This window comes from Lissotriton helveticus, chromosome 6 (genome assembly GCF_964261635.1).
Source record: "Lissotriton helveticus chromosome 6, aLisHel1.1, whole genome shotgun sequence".
NCBI classification, from domain to species: Eukaryota; Metazoa; Chordata; class Amphibia; order Caudata; family Salamandridae; genus Lissotriton; species Lissotriton helveticus.
In genome coordinates, this window is record NC_136067.1 from 95,844,626 (window position 1) to 95,870,304 (window position 25,679).

The window sequence follows — 25,679 nt, forward strand, 5'->3', positions numbered from 1 at the left end:
TGTTCTAAATGCCGACTCCATCATGTGCATATCCCTGGCAGTGGTCCCATGGCCCTGTCCTGTATATTTTCCCTTGTAAATCCTGCCCGTGCCTCTGGCACCCTGTAAGGTATGTGTTCCTATGTGTCCTTTTTAATACAAAAGCTATTTTCATATATATCTTGTGTGGAGTCCTTTTGTGGGGGGCCCGGAAGGTTGTTGCTGGGGGTGCGTGCGCAAATGCTTTACACATGACCTCCGAGATAGGCCTGACTGCTCGTGCCAAGCTACCAAGGGGGTGAGCAGGGGTTGTCTTGGCGGGTGACTTCCCTACCCTAACTAGGAATGGTGATTTCTGCCTGGCTCAAGCCTCGGCCAACCAGGGATCCCATTTCTAACACAACCACAAACACACAACCACACACACACACAACCACACACAGCCACTCACAGCCACAAACACAACCACACAATCACACACACAATCACACACACAACCACACACAACCACACACACAACCACACCCACAGACACCCACACACAACCACATACACAACCACACCCACACACAACACACATAGCCACACACACAACCACACCCACATCCACACACAACACACAAAACCACACACACAGCCACACACACACAACCACACACACAACCACACACAACCACACACACAACTACACACACAACCACACACACACACACACCACACACAACCACACACAACCACACAACCACACACAACCACACAACCACACACACACCCACACACACAACCACACAACCACACACACAACCACACACACACACACACAACCACAACCACACACAACCACACACACAACCACGGCCATGCTCACAACCACATACACAACCACACACACCACACACACACAACCACACACACAACCACAAACACACACACAACCACACAGACACACACACAAACACACACACAACCACACACAATCACACACAACCACACACAACCATACACACACACAACCACAAACACACAACCACACACACACACACCACACACAAACACACACACACACAACGACACACACAACCACACACACACACCACACACAACCACAACCACACACACAACCACACAAAATCACAAACAACCACACACACAACCACACACACAGCCACACACACACAACCACACCCACACACAACACACAGAACCACACACACAACCACACACACAACCACACACATAACCACACACACACACAACCACACACAACCACACACTACCACACCCAACCACACAACCACACCCAACCATACAACCACACACACAACCACAACCAACCACACACACAACCAAACACACACAACCACACAAACAACCACACACACATTCACGACCACACACACAACCACACACACACAACCACACACAACCACATACAACCACACCCACAACCACACACACACACAATCACGACCACACACACAACCACACACACACAACCACACACAACCACATACAACCACACACACATAACCACACACACATAACCATAGCCACAACCACACACAACCACACAAAACCACACACACAACCACAGACACCCACACCCACAACCACACCCACAACCATACCCAAACCCAGAACCACACACACAACCACACCCAACTACACACAACCACACAAAATCACACACAACCACACACACAACCACACTCACATCCACACCCACACACAACCACACAAAACCGCACACACAACCACACACACAACCACACAAAACCACACACACAACCACACACAACCACACACACAACCACACCCACACACAACCACACAAAATCAATCACACAACCACACACACAACCACACACACGCACAGAACCACACACACAACCATACACACACAACCACACACACAAACAACCACACACAACCACACACACACACAACCACACACACAACCACACAACCACACACACAACCACAACCACACACACAACTACACACACAACCACAAACACACACACAGAACCATAACCACACGCACAACCACACACACCCACAACCACACACACAACCAGATATGCACACACAACCACTCACACACATCCACAACCACACACACAACCACCCACACTACCACACTCACAACCACAACCACATACACAACCACACACAACAACACACACAACCACACAACTGCAACCACACACACAACCACACACAACCACACACACAAAACCACACACAACCACACACACAACCACACCCACAACCCCACACACACACAACCACACAACCACACTCACAACGAGACACACAACCACACACACCCACACAACAACACCCACACCCACACACAACCACATACACTGAACCACATGCACACACACAACCACACACGACAACCACACACAACCACACACACACTCACACCATGCCCCCAGCTACTCACTGCCTATCAGCCTCCTTTCACGCGATCGTATTCAGTTTCACTTTCACAGCTGTGTTCGCCGTGAAAGTGTTCGCGTTTCTAGTTTTAATCAGCATTCACTTATGTTTCCTAGTGCTTGACAATCCAATCTCTACAATATTTTTGGGATAACTATTTTTATTGACTTTTGGTTCCAACAAAGAACACAGCACCATTTAGAAATACCCTTTAGAAAACAAGACCAAGACACAAGCATATCCCATTGATATAAAAGAATCGCTGCACATACAGCCAATAGCAGCAATTCCATTTCCAGGATTGAGATCATATCAGCCCAAATCAGTCTTCTATCACTCCGACCCATTTGCCCCACATTCTGCAAAATTTATTAGGACAACCCCTGGCCACATAAAGAGGCCGTTCCTGTGCGGCACACCAGTCCACCCCCCTGTGCCAACGCGCGAATGTGGGTGCGGTATTATTCAGCCAGTGACCTGCAATATCCCTCTTGGCTACTGCTAGTGCTGTATTAAGGAAGAGTTTCTCAGTTTCTCAGCCCGGGTGCCATACAGCTCCTCTGTGATGCCCAGGAGAATATGTGTGGGTCGATGGGAACCTCCCAGTACCCCTGTATCGCAGGGCAAAGCCACACCATATGATAATAATCAGCCTGGGAGTAGGAACAGCGGGGACAGAGGGCATCGGGTCATAGCCCCGTGCGGTGAAGACGCAGCGGAATAAGATAGGCAGCATGTAAGCAGTATATTTGGACTAGCCGCAGCCTCGCTGAGACTGCAATTATTTTAGGGGCCATCAGGGTGTCCCTCTAGTCAGCGTCATCCAGAGTCCCCAGCCAACCCTCCCACTTGTCTCGGAGTTGAGAGAGGGAGTTGGGAGTGTTGTTGGTGAGTGAACAGTAAATACGGGAGATCACTCCATGTCCCAGATTGCCTGTCATAACCTGGGACTCAGGTGGACTATACTCGGACAAAGCAGTGCCATCTGAAATATAGGAGTGGAGGGCATGGCACAGCTGCAAGTATCAGAAAAACTGAGACGAGTGAAGGGAATGTCAGGTCTGCAAATCCCGAAAGGAGCGTAAGTGGGTACCGCTCCATACATGACCTAGCAGGGGAAATCCCAATGAGATCCCAGGGTCGGTATCCTGAAAGGGAGGCAACCTCCCGGAGCCGGATGCCGCACCATAAGGGGGTATACCGGGTCAACTTACCCGACCAGCAGGTATGACGCAGGGAGGCCAGGAGCACTCCACGTGTGATGTCAGGGAGAGCTTGGGGGACAACATCCCCATATAGCATCCCCTGGATAGTGGTAAAGCCAAGGGTGTGCAGTTCCAGGCGGTACGCCGGGTCGGACCAGCCGCCGTTGAACCAATCGTGTACCGTAAGAAGCCGAGTAGCCAAATAATAAAGGTAGAGGCTTGTCATCCCAAGACCACCATCAAAGGGTGGGATTAGGCATTGGGCCAGGGTCAGCCTGGGCCTCCGTCCCCCCATAAGAACTTAGTGGCCAAACCGTCCATCTCCCGGAGCCAGGACCTAGCGAAGGAAAGATGCGTACTTTGAAGCATATATAAAAAGCAAGGTAAAATCATCATTTACATACGGCTATCCTGCCCAGAGGGTTTAGGGGTAGAGTACACCACTTAAGGAGGTCAGCGCGAACCCGCTTAACCAGAGGAGTGACCACGCAAGATCGGGAAGAAGGGCCACCCAAATCCCTAAGTATTTGAAGGACTGCCGTCGAAGGGGAATCGTAGGCTGTCAATCAAAGCACTCACGGGTCAAGTGAAGGGAAACCAAAACAGACTTGGCCGGGTTTAACCGGAGGCCGCAGGTGCGCTCAAAGGGGTTCAGGGCCCGGAGGCATCTGGGCCGGATCCACCAGGAACAGCAGTACATCGTCTGCATAGAGCGCAAGTTTATCCTCCACAAAGCCAGGCCACTGCCAGCCAGTGAGGGAGTGATCAGATCGAATAAGGCAGGCAAGGGGCTCCATCGCTAAGGCAAACAGGATCGACGAGAGGGGCATCCCTGCCACGTACCTTGTCTTATAGCGAAGGGTCGAGAAAGAGCCCCGTTAACAAGGACCTGCACCCGGGGTCGATAATACAGCATCATCACCAAGTTGCGAAAGGGGATTCCGAAGCCCATCTGCTCCAGTAGTGCCTCCAAATAGCCCCAGTCAACCGAATCAAAAGCCTTCTCAAAATCCACCAGAAGGAGAAACAAATAGTGGGGCAGCAAGTGCCAGTTCGCCAGAGCAAGATGAAGGCGTCTAAGACAGTGTCTAGTCCCTCGGAGAGGCATTAAGCTGCATTGATCTGGATGAACAAGGCTAGCCAGGTGCTGTCTTATGCGGTTGGCCAGAACAGAGGCAAAGATCTTGAGCTCATTATTTATAAGAGAAATGGGACGGTAGTCTGAGCAGCAGATCGCGGGGGGTTGAGACTTAGGGATCACTACAATGGTGGCCAGGTCCGTCTCTGGGCGAAAAGAGCCGTACTCCACTGCTGCGCGATACATCGCCACTAGAGGTGAGACTAGGGTGTCTCAATCTGACGCATACAATTCTTGGGGGAGCCCATCCGGTCCCGGCGTCTTACCGGCCGCCATGCGTGATATGGCGTCTGACACCTTCTCGAGGGTGATGGGGAGGTGCAGTGCCTCTGCCTCAGATTCACTAAGACGCGGAAGGGGGAACTGTTCCCAGCGGAGGAGCTCAGGGAGCGAAAGACAAGGCGCCCGTGCCGAAAAAAGGCGGTCATTGTAAGTGGCAAAGCATTCGGCCACCGCAGTCGGGCGCGGTGGATCCTGCCACTCGCGTCAGCTACCTCTGGAAGTATATGATTGGCCATAGGGTAAGTGGCAAGGCGGTGGAGGAGCTTCCCATTTTTATCTCCCCAACCATATACTCGAGCCATAAGTTACAAAGCTCGAGCCGACAAGATAATCAAGGACAGATGGGAAGTAAGTAAGCTCCGCAATTTTGAGTACGGAGAGAAGTGTGGCTCAATGTTAGCTTGGAAGGCAAGGTCAGAGCGCAGCAGAAATAACATCAGCTTTTTAACACAGCGAAGCACGGGGCTGCCTTTAACAGAAGACATAGAGATAAAGGAAGAGGCTAGAGGCTTTATGGAGGAACTTTATCAGGAAAAGAATACACAAGGGCTTGAAGAGTTAGAAACCTGGTGGGCTCTGAGAGACCTCTCTCAGTTGAGTCATTCAGATAGAACTTTTTAGCCACTGAGATTACTGAGGGAGAAGTAAGGTCTCAGTTGAAAAAAATGGCTAGAAATAAGGCCCCCGGCCCTGACGGATTGCCGTCCGAAGTTTATAAAGATAACTTAGAAGAAGTGATAGTTACACTACTGAGACTCTTTAATAAAATATTCTTGCAGGGGGAATGTATTCCAGCCTCGTGGCCAGAGGCCACAATTTCCCTTATAGCTAAACCAAACAAAGACCCAAAAATAATAGAATCTTACCGACCCATCTCCCTTTTAAATTCAGACTCAAAAATCTACTCTGGTATACTAGCATCTAGGTTGGCCAAAATTATCAAGTCTATTATTCACCCTGACCAAAGGGGGTTTATTCCTGGTCATCAATTGAATGAACTGACATTTCAAGTAATTGGTGCAATAGATACAGCAATTGAAAAGAAGATGCCACTTACCATAGAGGCTATTGACGCCGCAAAAGCATTTGACCAAGTTAACTGGCAATTCCTATGGAAGACTATGACAAAATTCGGATTCCCAGATATATTCATTAAAGGGATTGAAACTTTATATAGGAGTCCCCGGGCCAAAGTTCTAGTTAATGGTAGCTTGTCAGAATGGCTTAACATCTCCAGGGGAACGAGGCAGGGTTGCCCCCTGTCCCCTCTTCTTTTTGATATCTATATTGAGCCCTTTGTCTGTTCCCTGAGACAGGATCCAATGATTAAACCATTCATAATGGGAGATCTGACGCTTAAGACTGCCCTTTATGCAGATTACCTCCTTCTTTATACATCTAATCCCATGGAGGCTATCCCTAGGCTATTTGAATTGGCTGAAAATTTTGGATCAGTCTCGGGATACAGTATTAATAAAGACAAAACAGATATAATGAGTTGGAATAACCCGGTTCAAATCCCAGAAGCAAAACTAAAAATCAGATACTTAGGGATTTATCTTACACACAATTTGGAAGAAGTCCCAAAAACTAGTTGGTCAACGGTTATCAAGGAAATCAGGAAGCTTTTGATTAGATGGAATACCTTGCCTCTTAACAGCTACGGTAGAGTTAACCTAATTAAAATGATAATATTGCCAAAGGTCTCCTTCCTATTTAACTCTATCCCCTTAAAATTTGACAAAAAAGACATTTTTAACCTGCAAGGGAGGATTGGCTTGTTTATATGGGCCACAAAATCCCCAAGAATAGCCTGGAAGAAGTTGAGGAGGGGGTTGAAACTGGGGGGCCTGGCTCTTCCGGATTTACTTTTTTATTGTTATGCCTTTCAGTTTAAAAATTTCAGACTCTTATCTAACAAATTGGACTCTTCATCGCACGGTAAACTTTTTCGGGCAATGACATCAGACCTAATATACGTCCCAGACTTCTTTCTCTATAAATTTGGAGATCAGAAGTTCTTTAAGAAAATTCGTTTGAAGCTTTTACGGGCAGCCTTAGATAACTGGCAAACAATACGCAGAATTCTAGATATTCCATATTACCATTCTCACGCCCCAATATGGGACTCCCCTGGCACCCCGGAATGCTTACAGGACCAACTTGCTCTTCCGCTGAAAACAGCAGGTTTTACGAAATGGGGGGAACTGAGTATCAACTCTACTTTACTGAGCTGGGAATCCCTATTAAATCTAACAGGAGGAACTGTGACTAGATTTAAATTTTATCAGTTATCTGCCTGGTGGGGAAATCAGAACTGGTCTAGTGAGGAGGAGAGTCCCATTTTCGAACCAATCAGTAGAGAGAAGGGATGGAAAGGCGAGGTTGCATTGTGGTATAGGACTCTAGTGGGAACCAGAGATAACCAAGAGGCGTAAATCATTAAGTTATGGGATAGCTCCACAGTACAGATTGAAGGGGACCTGTTAAAAGTTTGGATGGACTCTTTTACTCTGTCTCAAAAAATCATAAAACATTCAAACTTGCGAAGAAATCATCTTTTTACGTCATACAGGGCATATTGGACACCTGCGAAACTTCCTAAAATTGCAACGGAAGAATACTTATGCCCAAGATGTAAATTTCCATCAGCAGACGACGGTCATATGTTTGTGGAATGTTCAGAAATAGTTAAGTATTGGAGACAGGTGTGTGGGTTTCTTGAAGAAGTGTTATCAATACCAATAATTTATAGTTCTAGATTAGTTTTATTTGGTCTCTCACACAATTATAATATAAAAAGTTGCATTACACAGTTTATTTTTTACGTAGTTGTCATTGCTAGGAGGGAGATCTGCAAGGAGTGGAAATCTGAAAGCCCTCCAAAGTTTGCAGATTGTTTAAGAAATAATATGGCAGTAAGCCGCTTAGACTTGTTGTGCGGTGGGGCAAATTCTATTAAACTATGGTCAGCACTAAATGTATGGTGTGAGAAATGATATTCATAAGTCCAATGATTATGCCAGAGGTTAAATGGTCCGATCCTCCCAAAGTGGCAAGTAACATCGGGAATGGGAGTTGGATTGGAATTGACCTACCTCTGGGCAATCTCTAACGGCTATCCACAACACAAGGGCGGAAAAGGTTGGTTTGTGTCAGTGGCCTGAAGTAAGCTCATCTAGAGTTAACATCTACTGGTGGCATGTATGAGGACGAAAAAGAAAAAGAAAAAAAAACATATACTCGAGCCACGGAAGACCGCCAAGGCAATTTGGCAGCCTCCAGAGAGGTTTGCCTAATTTCATCCAGTAGGAACGCAAGCCTCCGGTCCTGGGCGGCAGATCTATCTGCCGCGGGCAGTGTCTCAAGTTGGGCAGCCTGAGCCTCCAAGTGTGTGAGGTGGGAATCACGCGCCGTACGGGTGAGCTTGAGTTGGCCTTTGGCAAAGCCCCGAATGGTGGCTTTTCCAGCCTCCCAAAGATTGCGAGAGGAAGACACTGAACCGTGATTAGTGGTGAAGTAGAGGCGAAGCTCGGCACCCACATGGAGAAACCAGGCGTTGAGTCACCAGATCGGGTGTGAGGACTGGGGAAGGAAGCCGATTTGCAGCATTTCCGGGAATGGTCCGACAAGCCCCTAGGAAGGATAACAATCTTTTGGATTGCCAGGCCGTCCTGGGCCGGCAGGAAGATGTAGTCTATGCGTGCATGTAATGAGAGACTGAGGTCTGGGTGTAGTGTTGCTCTGTCAGGTACCAAAGTCTCCAGGCATCCCCGAGACCCATGCTGGCAGCCCATGCCGAGAGGAGGCCGGATTGGGCAGTCCTGAAGGTGGAGGGGGGCGAGGCGGTGTCAAGGCCGGGGTCCATAACTGCATTAAAGTCATCCCCAATGACAGTCATCCTAGGGGAAGGGCAGTGACCTCTGAGGTGAGTCTCTGGAGTGTGGAGGCCAGCAGGGTGGGAGGGGAATAGACAGCCAGTAGATTAAGAGAGAGATCTCCAAGGGTCCCCTCCAGGAAAATAAAACAACCCTGAGGGTCGTGCATCACTTTACGTGCCACCAGAGGAAGGGAGCGACGCACCAAAATAGCCACTCCTCATGACCCCCTACTAAATCCAGAGTGCCAGACTCCGCCATAGCCATGCCGCACCAGGAAGGGGCAATGATTGCTCATCAAGTGGGTCTCTTGAAGCATGAGTATGTCTGCGGCTTGACCTTGTCGCAGGACAGCTGTGCGCTTGACCTTGTCTAACAAGCCATTAACATTCCAGGACAGTATCTGGAGTAGCGAAACCTCGTTTAGAATCGCCAGGCAGGGGGAAGGCGTGCAAGGGGCCGGGCTGCCGGCAAGCATAGCAGAGATCGTGGAAGCGGGATTGCATCTTGAGCCAGTGGGTATGGTGTCATGGTGTAAGGTGGCGTGTGTGTACCGAGAGTAGTACAAATGCAAGGGGTAACAAACAGAGGATTGCAATTCTGATCACTGTCAGGTCATTTCCCAGGTATGCAGACATGTTGGTGCAAAAAAACTAAAGGAACAAGCAATGAAACACAGGACAACGGTCCCCCTCCCCAACCCAACCCCCACCCCCCACCCTATACTTCAGGAACTGAAGCATCTGTTGCATGAACAGTAATGTATTAACAAAAGGCCAAACTAGAATGCATGGGAATGGGGGAAGCATGGAGGACCCCTCCCCATAATAAGATGTGCATAAGCAAGTCCGTCGGGAATGGAAGCATTAGTGAGCCGGCGTTTTGCCTCCGGCTGCGGAGCCAAGCCCGGCAGGCAGAGGCAGGTTCAGGCGGGGCCCGAGAGGAGCGTCGGGCTACGTGAGAGGTCCATATCAGGCGGGTCCAGCACCGATGGGCGGGGCAAAGCACCCCCAGAGCCCAGGCGGCCAGAGGAGCCAGACTGTCGCACAGCCAGGTTGTTTCCAGGGAGTGGTGTCGGCTGCCGAGAGGGTCCCAGCGGGTAGTCTGAGCGGGCACGTCTGTGACCACGGCGGCTACATGAGCGGTTGCGCTGAGGCTGGGGACCGGGGGCCCCAGTCGGCCGTCTCCCTCAGCCGCACTCCTGGGTGATAAATTATGTGCACTGACTCGTAGGGGCACTCCTCTGTGGCCCAAGTCCAGGCCTCCTCAGGCGTGTCAAAGGATAGGGTCCTATTGGAATTCACCAGGCGCAGGCGCGCTGGGAAGAGGAGCCTGTACTGGATGTTAAGAGCATGGAGCTTCTGCTTGACCTCCCCAAACGAATGGCGCTGACCCTGGACCTCGCGAATGTAATCGGGGAAAATCATGATGGCATGATTGTCGTATTTAAGGCAGTGCTGCTTACGGGCCTCGGCCAGAACAGACTCACGATCCTTAAAATTGAGAATACTCATTATGACCCTTCTGGGCGGTGCCCCCGGGGGCGGCTTGGGAGCAAGGGAGCGGTGTGCACGCTCAATCATAAACCACGGGGAGAGGGAGCCTCCAGGGATCCAGGAGCGCAGCCACTTCTCCACAAAATTTGCCATTCGGCCCTGCTCCGCTCCCTCTCGAAATCCTACGAGGGGGAGGATGTTGTGACTGAACCTTTTTTCAGCGTGTTCTGCCCACCGGTGCAGGTCCTGGGTGTGGGATTGGAGGCGAGCAAGCTGTCCCTTGATTTGCTGAACGTCGTCCTCCACGGTGGAGATTTGGGATTCAGTTTCTTTAATCTGAGCCGTTCTGAAGGTCCTGCCGGAGGAGAGTGACATCCACCTGGACCTCCGCAATCTTGCCCTCTATGGAGGACTGTGAGGCATGGATAACTTGAAGGATGGTAGGTAGGTCCACAGCAGGTGAGGCATCCTTATCTGCACCTCCACCAGACGCCCCTGAGTCCGTGGTGGTGAAACAATCCATTTTGGTCTGGGTGGCGGGGGTTTTGGTGGTTTGGGTGCGGCCCAGGGCCACAAGTCAGCAGGACAGGAGATCCAGCCACGCCTCTGACAAGGTCTCTGGAGCGGGGGCCGCAGATCAAGGCAGCCGCAGAAGCTGGGCAGGCGCAGCGAATCAAGGTAGGTAAAATTCCCAAACTGCAGCGTCCATGGTCCAAGTCACCCTCGAAGTGGGCGGCCCATGCGTGTGAGGGACCTCCTGCAATATAGTCACAGTAGGGGCCCCAAGGGAGTGGCACAGGAGTAGAACCGGGGGACCGTTAGGCGATGCAGGTGCAGAAAACCATGGTAGGTAGGGAGATACAGTGGACCAACTCTCAAGTTGCAGCGTCCAGGGCCCAAATCACCTTTGGAGCGGCAATCCCTGTGTGTGGGGGGGGGCATGCACAACACAGACAAAGTAGGGGCCCCAAGGAGCAGCACCAGGGTCCGTTAGGCCTGGCAGGCACTGCCAACCATGACAAGTAGGGAGACACAATGGGCCAACTCCCAAACTGCAGCGTCCAGGGCCCAAATCACCCCCAGGGCGGTGGGCCTCCCACACCTCAGTCACAGAGAAGTAGGGCAGGGGCTGCAGGGGCTCTGTTCCAGGGAGTTCACACCGGGTACTGTCAGATCCACTTGCCTCAGGCCTCATCCCCTCACGAGTGACGTAAGGACCCCGAGAGAATGGCAATGGGGCAGCTCCTGGGGCTGTCAGGCCGGGTGGGTGCAGCAACTAATGCCAGGCGACGAGAACAGGCCAACACCCAACCTGCAGCGTAGAGAGCCCAGGGCACCCCAAGAGCAGGCGGACCGCGTTTATGGGGGGGCCCTCCCAACAGTCACAGCCCCCGCCACTTACCAGGTCTACGGGGCCACCGAGAATCGGGCCTCCAGTCACGTGATTCTGAGGCTGTCAGGCGGCCCTCCAACACTGCCCACCCGGGACTCCGGCCACCTGAGAATGGCAGCCGGCACCACGGCAGCGCCGCGGGGGAGCCCGGGGCGCAGTTCTCGGTGTCTCAGCTGCCGCAAGCAGCAGCTCCAGCCCCCGGGCCCAGCAAAGCAGCCCGGCACCGGTGGGCCGCAATCAGCAGCCGCAGGAATGCGAACTCAGCCGGGCGGGGGAATGAGGGCACAGCTAGTACCACACTGGGGGAGCCCAGATGTCACCACCAATCACCGCGGCCCGGGAGGGTCGCCTCCACCCACGCCTAGGCCAGGAGCGTGCCGCGACTGCCCGGTCCGAGTGTCATGGGTTTCTCAGCATCGGAGCAAGGAGGCCGCCATATTGGAAGAGGGTGCCCGGCAGGCAGGCCAAGAACCGTGAGAACACCAGATCACCGGGTCCCCAAAGGCCAGGACTTCAGCCAGGGGTGCAGCATGCCGTCAGCATGAGGATGGAAGGCAGGATGATGCTGGGGACCAGTGGATTGCAGATAGATGGCGGAGGGGTCCAGAAGCACTCTCAAGGTGCGACCGCCATCTTAGCTGGGTAAGCAACGCCCCTCATCTCTACAATATTTAAGCAGCCTGCATGTCTCCTGTCAACCATACCACTCCATGCATTTTCTCTGATCCAAATAGATATCAGTGGTACAGACAAAGGTAACCAGGTTTCTCATCCTTTCTTCAAGCAATAACCAGAACACTAAACTGCATTTGTGCCCCACTTACTTTTAAACAGCAAACAGTTATTCTAATCGGTTTGTTTCACACAAGTTGTGTCTTAGGAGAAGGGCAGTGGCACTCGCATGGCACTATACGCTAGTGTGTCCAAAAAAGTTGTTTAAAAAAAAGAGGTTTTAGGAAAAATTGACTCTTTTAAAAATTCAGATTCCACCAGAATCCGAGTCCTCCACAACACCCTGTTTTTTTGACTGGCAGCTGTGAATAGGAGACCAATATTGCCCCCATTTTTATTATTCTGTATCCTAGGTTCTATTCTGGGGTGCTTTTTTAACTTGTCTCTAATTCATTGAGATTCTTACCATTACTAATTAAAATTGTTTTAGCTTTGGCTTATTTACAATGCAAACTTTATCCCAATAAGTTGCTGTAACAAGCTGTAAGTCCGCTACAGAAGCCCATTCATTTGCTAATTATTTTCCACATAAGGTTGCAAGACCATAAAGTGGAGTTTTCAGGATTTAAAATAGTTTCTTGTTTGAAGATGTTACTCTGTCATATGCACCCCACTCCTGTACTAAGGTTATGAGTGACCTAGCACCCGCCTTTCAGAGGTTATTGCATCCATCCAAGTCTTACCTGGCACTGGTACGTCCCAGCATGGCAAACACTGGGTGATGATCTCCGCACCGCCTTTTAGACCCCAGCTCACTGTTTGCAGTCTGTCACGCACCCCTCACCTCCCTGGCACTCACCCTTCACCCCTCAGGCCTGGCAGTCACTCCTCGCACCTGGCACTCACCCTTCTCACTCTCTGGTAGTCAGCATTGACTCTCCATGATACTCAACTGTCACCTCAGTGACACTCAGGCTCGACCCTCCTGGTACTCATACTTCCCCTCCTTGGCACATATCCTTCACCTCCCAGACCCTCATCCATGTCCCTCCTGGCATTCACTACTCACCCCCTTGGCACTCACCCTTCACCTCCATGGCACTAGCCATTCATCCCCTGGGCTGGCAGCTACCCTTCACCCCTTTCACTCACCATCCTCTCCCTGGCACTCACCCTTGACCCTCCTGACTCTTACGTCTCACCTCCATGGCACTCAACCTTCATCTCCCTGGCACTCACCTTACATCCCCCTGACCTGGCACTCAACCTTCACCTCCGTGGCACCAGCCCTTCACCCCCCTGGCCTGGTAGCTACCCCTCACCGCTGGTACTAATACTTCCCCTTCTCAGCACTCACCCTTCCCCTCCCTGACACTCACCCTTGACCTTCCTGACTCATGTCTCATTTCCCTGGCACACACTCCTCACCTCTCTGGCACTCACCCTTCACCCCCCCATGGCCGTCCTCCTGGCATTCACTCCTCACCTCCCTGCCACTCACCCTTGACCCTCTTGGCACTAGCCCGGTTTCCCCCAAGAACAAAAAAACAAGCATTGGCATAGCCAATAGGTCTCGCCTTTGGGACCTTATAAGTGTTTAGCCACGTAACAGTTAATGTTGTTGCACCAAGGATATTGTGCTGCATAACTAAATACTTAGAAGGGCCCAAAAGCGAGACCTATTAGCTATGCCAATGCTTGTTTAACTTGCGTGGCATACGCACCAAACATCATGCTGTCTTCTTCTGTCTCAGTCGTTTGCAACTACAGCTCGTGACCTGGTTCATAAAATACATGACAGATGCTGACCGGCTCTTAACTAACCACATCAGCAGCAACGGGGCCTTTCGAAAGGCGTGCACAACTTGTGATATAAAAGCACAGAGCACTTTATGAACGTTCTACCTTAGTTACAATTTAATCTAAACTTATACGCATGGGCAGCCTTGTCACTCTGAGCCATTTTAAGATTGTGCAATACCCCAAAAATCCAGTGCTCCAAGCCCTGAATTATCAACATGGGACTAGCGCACCTCTGAAAGTCATGACCAGCTTTATTAGTGCTGATCACCATGTTGCTAAATGGGTTTTAATTGTTGTGACTTTTGATGACAATGTACATGGCTTTTATATTGAATTGATACGCAAACTCTAACTACAGACCTAATCTCTGACATTTAGATCTCATTACACTGTTTATTTCATTGTAAACTTTTTCCTTATTGCTTTGCAAAATTCATGTAATTAAAAACAATTTTAATTTAGTGATCAAAAGCATAGTTTTATTAACTGAAATATATTAACTACACTGAGCGGGGACCTGTCACCTAAGCTTGCAGTAGGCACATTAACAACCTGAGCTATCTTTATGGCATTGAAATATGAAAATAGTGCATTATGCACAAATGAGTGCACCCGCACAAGGACTCGTTTACTTAGCTCTCTGGCATTAAACTGTGTGACCCACAGGTTATGTGCAGTTGCACTAATGCAAACTGTGCATTCCCTTTTTCCACTCTGGCCCTGACTCCATTATTTTTAAAATTCTTCTAGAATAGCACCACTGATGTGGTAACAACAATCACAAAATTAATCAAACCAAATCCACCGTTACAAACATGCTAGTTCAATCATTATACCAGCATTTTCCTTCACTGAGACACAAGTAAATGAACACCTGATTATACAATCATGAATATGGTTTGGCAGGTGCACACCCAGTTCAAAAAAGCTGCTAGGTAAGCTCCCACTAATTCGTGACCCTGATGTTATCCGTACCTCAGTCCACACCCTGTTCCACAGCTGCCCGAAGAGTCTCAGAAGCCCATGTCTTCCATGCCTTCTACCACGTTCCATAAGCCCCTGAATTTGTTGATTTATTTGGGACATCCCTGGTACACAAGTTTTTGGGACCTTATGCACTAGTCAATACTGGTCTCCCAGTCCTGTACCGACGTCGGGACCACAGCACTTTCCCACCTTCTGGTCAGGTCACGCCTAGCCACCATGAGGCCTACAATAGCAAAGACTTGCTCGTAGCGGTCCGGAGTGTGATCACCGCAAACTCTCAAGGCCACTAGCCACGGGTGATGATTATCGTTATGTCCAGGGATGCCGAGATCCTGCCCCTCACCCCCTCCCAGAAGCCTCAAGTATTCGGGCATCCTCAGATCATGTGTATTAGTGTACCCCTTTGTCCACATCCCCGCGCACATAGGTCAGTCACCATTCTTCCCATCTGGAACAACCTGATCCTGGTGAAGTATGCCCGGTGCAATAACATCAGTCATATCAGCTGAAATCCAGCCCATATTGCCACCTCAAGGGGGTAGCAACAGGCCGCATCCATGTCATCGTCCTCCAACTTACCCAGCTCCTTCTCCCTCTTACCTCTAAGGCAGTCAAGAGGGGGGGGGTGCTATTGTGCAGCAGCGTAGAGTGTATTTGTGACTCTGCATTGCTGGCCAGGGAATCCCCAAGGACTCTACATTCTAGCGGGGTCTATTCAGGGACCTTGTCCGACAAGTCCTCATAACTTCATAGGATGTATGTCAGTTGCAGGTATAGGAGGTATTGACTATGCACCATTTTGTATTGTTCTTGCAGTTAGGATAATGCTATAGTCTTACCATCCCCCAGACATCCCTCACCTTTATTATACCCAGTAGGTCCCATTTCTTGTGCCCTTTCAGTGCCCTTAGCCTTGCCAGGATATCAAAGTACCATAACGGGGTTTCTAGCATCAGTCTACACCTCCACCCAGGGCATTTGTTGCCCTTTTCCGGATTTAGATCAGCACTACATTCGGGGGTGGGGAGGGGGCAAAAGTTGCAACCTTTTGGATCGGTACAAGGAGCAGACATATCCCTCTGGGTCCATCGCTCGCTGACCTGCCAGTCATTGGTCACTTGGAGCCGAGTTGTAGGTTGGGGATTGCAATTCCACCTCTAGTGGTTTACTGGTCAGATTTTGTGAGCCAATTCTCGGGGTGGCCCCGTCCCATAGTAGGGCCCTACTTACTTCATTTACCATTTTAAAGAACTCACCCGAAACTTCAAGCAGGATGTTTTGGACGGCATATAGACATTTTTGCAGTTATTATCACTTTGTATAAGTGTAGGCAGGAGGAGAAGCCGACCCCCAAAATAGCATGACTAAAGAATGGTGGACTGTACCTGCCCCGTTGTTACCTTCTGTCCCTTCTCTACAGAATGAATGGAATGACGAGAATGGCCCGGTATGGACATCACGAGAGGAGGAAAATACGAATGTTCCTTTAACTGGGCGTTCGCATATGAGGAAGACCTGCCCCATTCTGACGTGTATACAACCGCATTAGTCAAAGTCCAGGAAACACCGTGCTCAGCGTGTGATGTCACTGAGGAAGATTGAGAGGCGAGAGGAGGAGTGCGAGAAGCATCAGGAAAGGATCCAGAATGGCGAGAAACAGACGACCGGACCGAAGGAAGAACTTCAGCAGCTGAAGGAGTAGCAGCACCAGGAGGCCAATGACACCACGCACCGCCGAGCCACGCTCCCGGAGGAGCATGGCTGTACCAGGTACGGCAGAGAGTGTCGAAATGGGTTGGGAGGCGGGGTACCTCCTCTGACTAAGACATCGTGCAGCCAACCCCCTGTTACCCTTCTGCAGTTTGTAAATAGCCTTCCCCTGATCCTCTTTCCGCTCCTTCCCTATCACACGCTTTCCTCACCATACCTTCTTCACAGTCCCGAGAGGGAAGCACCTTGTGTGAGCCACGAGCAGCGGTGACCCCTGCACTCCCCGGTTCCCTGGGCAATCGCGAGAGCAGGACAGAGGTTCTGACAACCTTGTATCTTTCTTTCACATATATTCCACAGGAGAGAAGGTGAATCACCAAAAAGAAGTTTGGCTGAGCAAAACCCTGCAAGAAAAGATCAACCCAGGAGAGCCCTTCACCACGGAATCACATCAATTGACCAGAAACGGTTTTCCCACTCGCCACAAGAGACACTTGATAAAAATAAAACCCTATATAGCATCATCTGGTCTCCGGTCCCTTACTTACATATATACAACAATAAGGTAGCCCTTTCCATAAGTAACAAGGGAGGGTTTCCGCAGCCTACCCACATCTCTTCTATAATTGCCCAGGACCCTGCTGAGGATTCCTAACTTTTCTACTACTAAATGCCTTTTGTGAATACTGAGAGTCATAAAGTTAGGATTTTTCTCGGTTTAGTAGTAGTAAAGTTAGGAATCCTAACTTTACTACTACTAAATGCCTTTTGTGAATCCTGAAAGTCGAAAAGTTTGGATTGTTCTCAGTTTAGTAGTAGTAAATTTAGGAAACCTAACTTTACTATCACTAAATGCCTTTTGCGAATACCAAAAGTCGCAAAGTTAGGATTTTGTCGTAAAGTTAGGATTTTTTTCTCACTTAGTAGTAGTAAAGTTAGGAATCCTAACTTTACTACTACTAAATGCCTTTTGTGAATACTGAAAGTCGTAAAGTTAGGATTTTTCTCAGTTTAGTAGTAGTAACATTAGGAATCCTAACTTTACGATCACATACAGCCTGATTCATGTACGGGCCGTTTTGCGTGTCCCTAATAGCGATTCATAGCGACTCGCTATTGAGGAAACGCAAAACGGCATTCATGTACTTTTCGGGGGAAAAATAGCGACTCGCACGCGGGCGCTAAATCCGTTAGCGACCAACTAAAAACGCAGAAAAATCGCTATTCCCGGCTACCTGCGTCGGGATTGCGACTCGCAATCTCGTGCGATCGGGATAGCGACTCGCAATCCCGTGCGATCGGGAATGCGACTCGCATTCTCGCGCGATCGGGAAAACGGGAAGTCGCTTTCCGAGCACAGTGATGACATCACAACCAGGAAGCAGGCAGTTCCCACCCCCAAACACCACAGTGAGGCAAACCTTCGAGGGAGCAAGTCGGAAAGCAGACGCTAAACCAGCGATAGCGACTTCACAAACGACTGTAATAGCGACCTATCTGCTGCCATGTCTGAGGAACCTGTCCCTGGCCCCAGCAACAGCGCAGGACGAAAGAGAAAGCTGAAGTTCTCAGAGCAGGAGCTCGAGAACCTTATTGAAGGGGTGGTGGCCAACCATGACAGGCTCTTCGGGATCAACTCCAGGAAGGTCCCAGAGCAAGACAAACGGAGGATCTGGCTGGGAATAGCCTCCAGCGTGAACTCGGTGGGTGTGGCCGATAGGTCATTGGAGGAGCTTAAGAAGCGATGGTATGACCTCCGAGGTCGTGCCAAGGAGAGGGTGGCGGAGCGCCTTGGAGAGGCATCGGGCACTGGAGGTGGCGGACCGACTGTCCCACCCAACACACCCTTGGAGGACCAGGTCGAGAACACCCTTGAGAGGGAGGCGTGCGTTGGCGTCACCCCTCTGGACTCCTCCCGCCCCACCCAAGACACCCAAGGTAAGTGGCATGCGACTGCGACCCTGTCCCCTATGACTGTCCCTGACCAAATAGGCTCACTTATTGGCCCTTAGTCATGCCTTTGTTGCGCATCAGGGAATGCCCTGAAGCATTGTGGGAGATGTAGTATGTCCACAATGTAGTAGTACCACAATGCAGCCAGACAGGTCCCAAAGTACGCAAATCCACAGCCATCCAGGGAATGTCACCCAGCATGCATGTAACATCAGCACGTCTGGCAGTCACATGCAACTAATGAGTATCCACTTACCCTCATAGGTGGCGCAGAAAGCAGTGACAGCGAGAGGCTGCAGATAGATGAGGAGGCCCAGGAGGAGGATTCACAACCGGAAACCCAGGCACCAGCCCCTGCCGCTGCAACAACACCAGCAGCCAGGCCCCCCACCGTTGTGGCCCCTGCATCTGCCATCCCACCCGCAGCCAAGGCCAGGCCCCCCACCGTTGTGGCCTCTGCTCCTGCCATCCCACCCGCAGCCAAGGCCAGGCCCCCCACCGTTGTGGCCTCTGCTCCTGCCATCCCACCCGCAGCCAGAGCCAGGCACCCCACTAATGTGCCTCCAGTCCCTGCCACACCAGCAACGCCTGCTGTGACACCACCTGCAGCTGGTGCTACGTCATCTGGGCCTGCGACAGCGGCAACACAGCGGCCAGCCACTGTGACATGCCAGCAGAGCAGGCGTGGGAGCTCTCACGGTCACACCACAGCTCCAATCAGCAGGAGGGGCAATGGACATCTCCATGCCTGTATGAGCGTAGAGAGGCGCATGCTCAGGATCCATCAGCGCCAGTCACAGCAGCAAGGTGCCATACAGCTCCAGCTGCACAAAATTGGGCGCAATGTGGCGGGAGTGGGAGACCGCATGGACCGCATGACGGCGGCCATGGGCCGCATGACTGCAGCCATGGAGGCAAACACTGCTGCGATGAGCAAGCAGCGCAGGGCAGCAAGCCGGCGCCACCACCAGCTCATGAGCCGGCTGGCCTCCTACAGCCGGTCAAATTATGTGGCTGCAAATGCCACCTCCCAGTTGTCACGCCGGTCCCTCACACAGCAGCACCAACTAGTTCAGTGCTGTGAGGACATCACCAGGGTCCTGGAGCACCTAACCACCGCGGTGATGGCACTACACCCTCCAGCTGTACCTGCCACTGTAGGGGGTGACGATGGCAGGGAGGGGGCTTCAAGCGTCAGCAGCCAATCTGCAACACTAGTCCCGCCACTTAGGCGCAGCACCAGGGCAACGCCTGGTACAGGTGCCCCGGAGGAGGATGAGCCTCAGAGGCGGCTGGGCATTACGCGCAGGAGGCGCACTTGACTCTGCCCGAAAAACACAGGCACAGGCTGACTATAAGCCTGCCATGGACTTGCACACTGCAGTATGAAGGAATACTGTTGGTTGTAAATAGTTGTACAGATTACCTTTTTCTTGTGAATGAAACAAATATATTTATTTTGCTGCACACATTAGCCTTGTGTGATCATTACATTTTGCATGCAATTGTGATATGTGGGGTGGGGGTAGAGGGTGGGCTAGAAATTGTTCGCTGTGATGTGGTTGCGACGTCTGTGGCCTTCAGCTGGGTTCTCCCCGCGTGCATGGTGCGCATGTGCTGGTGGCCGGTCGTCCCCTTCTGATTCACTGCCTGAGATCTCAACAGGTATCCGGCGCTTGGTTGCAATGTTATGAAGCATTGCACAGACAGCCACAATGCGGCAGCAGGCAGCAGGACTGTAATACATGGCCCCACCTGTCTTGTGCAGTATACGGAACCTGCTCTTGAGCAGGCCAAATGTCCTTTCTATACAGTTCCTTGTCCGGATGTGCGCAACATTGTAGCGCCGTTGCTGAGGTGTGGCAGGGTTGAGGTAAGGGGTCAGGAGGTATTCCCGTAGGGCGTAGCCACTGTCACCTGAATGAGAGGAGCAGATGTTGATTGCCTGTGCAGCGCAGTGCCTTCATTGCAATGTGACATTGTCGACAAAGTGTACTTACCAAGTAGGTGTCCTTCCCCAAACTCTCCCCTGAGCAGTCGTGTGTGGAGTCTGCTGTGCCTGAAGATAAAGGAGTCATGGGTACTCCCTGTGTACTGGGCGACAATGTCAGTGATGATGGTCTTGGCATTGCAGCCCATCTGTATGTTGAGGGAGTGGTAGGACTTCCTGTTGCGGTACATATACTCCGTGGCAGCTGGTGGGCAGATGGCGACGTGGGTACAGTCTATGCAGCCGAGGACATGGGGAAAATGGGCTACATTGTAAAATTGAAGTTTTGTCAGGTCCAATTCCTGTTGGCTCGTGGGAAATGTGATGTGGCGGTGGAGCTGGGTGAGCATGGCGTCAACGAAAGTGTGGAGGCAGCGTGACATGGTGGGCTGGGATATCCCCCCAGCAGCCGCTACTATGCCCTGGAAACTGCCGGAGGCCAGGAGGTGCAGGCTGCACAATACCTGCACATGTGTAGGCACCAAATTGTTCCGCCTTGTTGGGTGCTGCATGAGGGGGTCAAGTTCATGTATCAGCCAGGTGATCATTTCCCCATTCAGCCTGTATTTGGCATATATCTGTTCTCTGGTTTGGCCCAGCAAGGTGACCCGCTGCCGGTAAATCCTTTCCTGCCTCATGCGTCTCCTCCGTGCTGCTCGCTGTAGCCTTCGCCGCCTCACCACCATGTACATTCCTGGCATTGTGGAACGCCTACTGCTGCTGCTGAATGTCCTTATGTGTGATTGGTCAGGCCTGGACCTGTTGGTGATTGGCCAACTGTTTTTCAAATTTTTGTTAATCATGGCTTTTATGGTTACCACCTGCTTTGAGTTGTCCTTAATTTGCGCCGCGCTAAATTGCGATATTGGGGTTTTCCGCTATTGTATATTTTTCATGAATGCCGATTGAGAATATATTGCGTTTCGCTATTCATTTCGCAGATTCCGTGGTTGGTCGCTATTTCCGTATCGCTAATGCGCGACTACCGGGACTCTGCGACTATTATAGCGTAATCGCTATTTTAATCGCTATTCTGTGTTTGCGAATTCGCTATTTTGTACTTAAATGCCGATTCCGTGTTTTGCACCCGCAATTGCATTTTCGCAGCCATTGCGGGCGCTATTTCCCTTCATGAATCAGGCTGTAAGTGCCTTTTGTGACACTAAATGCCTTTTGTGAATATCGAAAGTCGGAAAGTTAGGATTTTGTCTCAGATTACTTTTGTGAATCGGGCCCTAAGTGAATGCTTGAGATTTGGACTAGTAGTGAGGAATACCCTGGATGTTACCAATAGTGAATGGGGAATAATCACTATCTCTATTATGGGGAAGGAATGGGACAGAGAGTCGTCATAGACTTCAGGTGGGAAGGAGGGCTGTGTAATTGTTTGCAAATGCAGTATTCCTCCTTTGTGTTGGTAGAAAATAAAATACTTTTCTTTTTTCTTGAAAGTGAGTATCTGGCTGGACAATCATTTATAGCTGCTGCAGCCGTTTTGAGTTGTGAGCCTGTGTTCACTTCCCTGTGCCCACAATTCACTCTTCCCCCTCCCCAAATGGAGCGTTGACCTGTTGGAACTAAGCATACTCTAAGAGTCAAGTGCAAAAGGGGAACCTGGTCCAGTTACTCAGAATCCATAGTAAGTCGTGCCTCAGGCCATCATAAAGTAAAAGGCCTCAACTACCACGGTTGTGGCCAGTATTGCCTGCATGCATTGTGGCCCTCTAAAAGAGGTTCTTACAGTGCACTACAGACTTGTATATAGATGTGTTGTGTAAGCTCTGAGGGTGTTTTCATACTGATACTCAGACCCAGCTTTAGGAAGGTGGTAACAGTGCTGATGCTGAGCTTAACAGGCCATGTATTTAGAAATAACTTATGGGTTTAAAAAACCTGCTGCAGAGTTCTTTTTGTCTTCAGCAGTTTTCAGGCAACAATAAAATTTTAAAAATGTCAAGATAACTCTGGTGATTAATGTTCCTGCTGGAGAGACATAGGAGTTTTAGGACCAGGGGTATTGGAAAGAATATGGCGCATGCAGGTATTGGACTCATAAGGCCATAAGGCTAAACCTTCAAATGGGAACTAAGTGTAATTATAAGTTTCATTCATATTAGAATCAGAACTGTTTATTTGTGATTGCCAGTTATTAAGCAGGGTCAAGTTAACTTTTGGTGTGCTGGATGGTTTTGTTCAAAGCAAACACAAGATGATGGACGGAGGGCTGAAACTTTTCAGACATTCACCCGCAGTAACAGATCAGGGTTGAATCCATTATTGTTCTTTAGCTCACTTCGCCACCTCAGTTCAGACCCAGCTATATGCAAATCAGTCTTGACTGTGTGCCTCATGGGAACAGTCCAGCCTGAACTGCCAAGCCAGGTCTTCCCTGAACTGGAAAAAGCATACTGGGATCGGTTTCGGGGTAACACCCCTCATAAGCCAGGCTAGCTTGAATCCAGTGGCAACGTGAGCAAAATCATTTCTTCAGGTGTAATGCATACTTGAAATAAAGCTTCCTTTGCTTGAATATGCCAACATTTTGTTCTCCAAATACTTTTCTCATCAACATTTAATTTCCAATACTCACATAATATGATAGCCAAATTCTGACTAAATTAATTTGAATAAATCAGCATGTTAGTCATGATTTGATTCTTCTAACATCCTTGTGGACTTTGTGAAAAATAGAAAGGTGAGGGATGTGACCTGTCCTTGCTCTTGAAATAAGGACACTTCTTCAGAAAAGTTGGTAGACTATTAGAAGGTGGAGCTTCACAATGCTCCCATTGTGTTTAATTGTATATGTTTCCCTATATAGCAAGTTCTATGTATGTAATATTGTGTATAGTGATGATAATACATTTGTTTAAAATCAACCAAATTTAAATAGGAATCTTCATTGCTCAAAGTGGCATATGCCTGCAAATCAGACATCATTCGTTTTACAGTCTCTTTATCCCAGTCATCTGAAATAGAAAGAGGATTAATCACACAAGTTACTACTTGTGTTACGATATATCTGTAAGAGACATTAGTTAGTGATAGATTCCTTACCTTAGAATATCCCCAGGCGTCAGACTGGATCCGGAAAGTTTTGCTTAGCAGTACCCCTGCGCGTCAGTAGGTGGCGTCCTGCGGCTCCACATCCGTGACTGGTGTGGCCAGCGCCGAGATTACGTCACGAAGAGTACTTAGGCACTACCCATGCACGCTGACGTCAGTTCTCTACACAACTTTCCGCACCGAAACGCAGAGCCATGCAAGATACTAACCATTGGTGCATAAAACTAATGCCCCAAAAGGGGATGACCTTAACCCTAGTAACCAGTTCGCAGAATGGGGAGGATGGGTGAGGCGGTAAGGAATCTATCCCTAACTAATGTCTCTTACAGATATATCGTTACACAAGTAGTAACTTGTGCATCTGAAAGAGACACGTTAGTGATAGATTCCTTACCTTAGAATGGATACCCCAGCAATAACCAACCGTGGTGGTGGGTCTGCGAACGAGATTACACCAGAAAGTCATGGAGCACCGAATGGCCAAAGAAGCCATCTTTCCAAGCCTGACTGTCAAGGCAGTAATGCTTAGTGAACGTGTGCAGCGAGGCCCACGTAGCTGCCTGACAAATGTCCTGCAAGGGAACTTCTCGTCCCAAGGCAGTAGTGGCTGCAGTAGCACTGGTGGAAATGGGCACGCTGTCCCACAGGAGGCTCCTTCTTGGCTAAAGAGTAACATGCTTTGATGCACAGTACCGACCCATCGGGAGAGGGTCCGTTTGTGCATGGCCTGACCTTTCTTGGCGCCCACGTAGCCAACAAAAAGCTGATCATCCACCTGGAACTGCTGTGTTCCTGCAGATAGAATGTGAGGGCTTGCTTTGGGTCCAGACGGTGGAGCCTCTCCTCTTCCCTTGATGGATGCCGAGGCGGAAAGAAGGTGGGCAAAGTGATTGTTGGACCCGGCCTCCTGGCTTGGTCCTACCGCTCCCGCATGGCGGGCCCAGGTCGACATCGGCCCGCCACCGGACCTCGGACGGCCCCCTCGGCCCGATCCTGCACGCCCCAACACCACCGGTCCGGCTACCATCCCGGTCCCCCATCACCGGCCTGGCTCCAGCATAGGCCCATCACGACCCAAGCACGAGGCCGTGCCCGAATCCATCTTGGGCCCACCACGTCACAACCACGTGGCCTCGGCCCCAGCCTCGGCCCCGACATCGAGGCACCAAGATCCACCCAGGTGGTCGAGTGGCCACTCGACAGACCCCGGAGGAAGAGGAGTTTCGATGGCCCTCCAGCCGTCCCCGGACGCCTGGTATCGATCGCCCTCCGGCCTCCCTGGGCGCTGGCTCCACCCCCCTGCTGGGTGTCTGGACAACGTCAACCCGGCCCCTCTGGCCCCCAGGCACGAGGGTCCGGACATCAAAGGACCTCCGTCCTATATCTGGGCCAGCCCCGGAGTAGGACGCCAGTTGTATCCTGGACTGGAAGCCCCGCTGATGCTGTCACGGCCGACACCAGACGAACTCATCCTCCCGGTAACCTGAAACCATCTGAGAGCCTGCTGGCGCTGCCGCGGCCTACCTTGCTGAACCTTCCGAGAGCCTGCTGGCGCTGCCGCGGCCTACCTTGCTGAACCATCCGAGAGCCTGCTGGCGCTGCCGCGGCCTACCTTGCCGAACCATTCTGTAAGCCTGCTGGCGCTGCCGCGGCTCGAACCTCGCAGAACCCCCCAGCTC

General features: G+C 50.6%; 1 protein-coding gene and 1 long non-coding RNA gene across 2 annotated transcripts in view; one reads left to right on the forward strand and one right to left on the reverse strand.

Moving 5' to 3' along the window:
- LOC144762274 (ATP-binding cassette sub-family C member 10-like) overlaps nt 1-25,679 on the reverse strand; it is a 1,353,417-nt gene that overhangs the window by 1,180,340 nt on the left and 147,398 nt on the right. The window lies entirely within an intron of this gene.
- On the forward strand, nt 16,874-17,515 carry LOC144762275 (uncharacterized). Its single transcript, XR_013596073.1, has 2 exons — nt 16,874-17,051; nt 17,352-17,515. It is a non-coding gene; the product is annotated as an uncharacterized LOC144762275 (long non-coding RNA).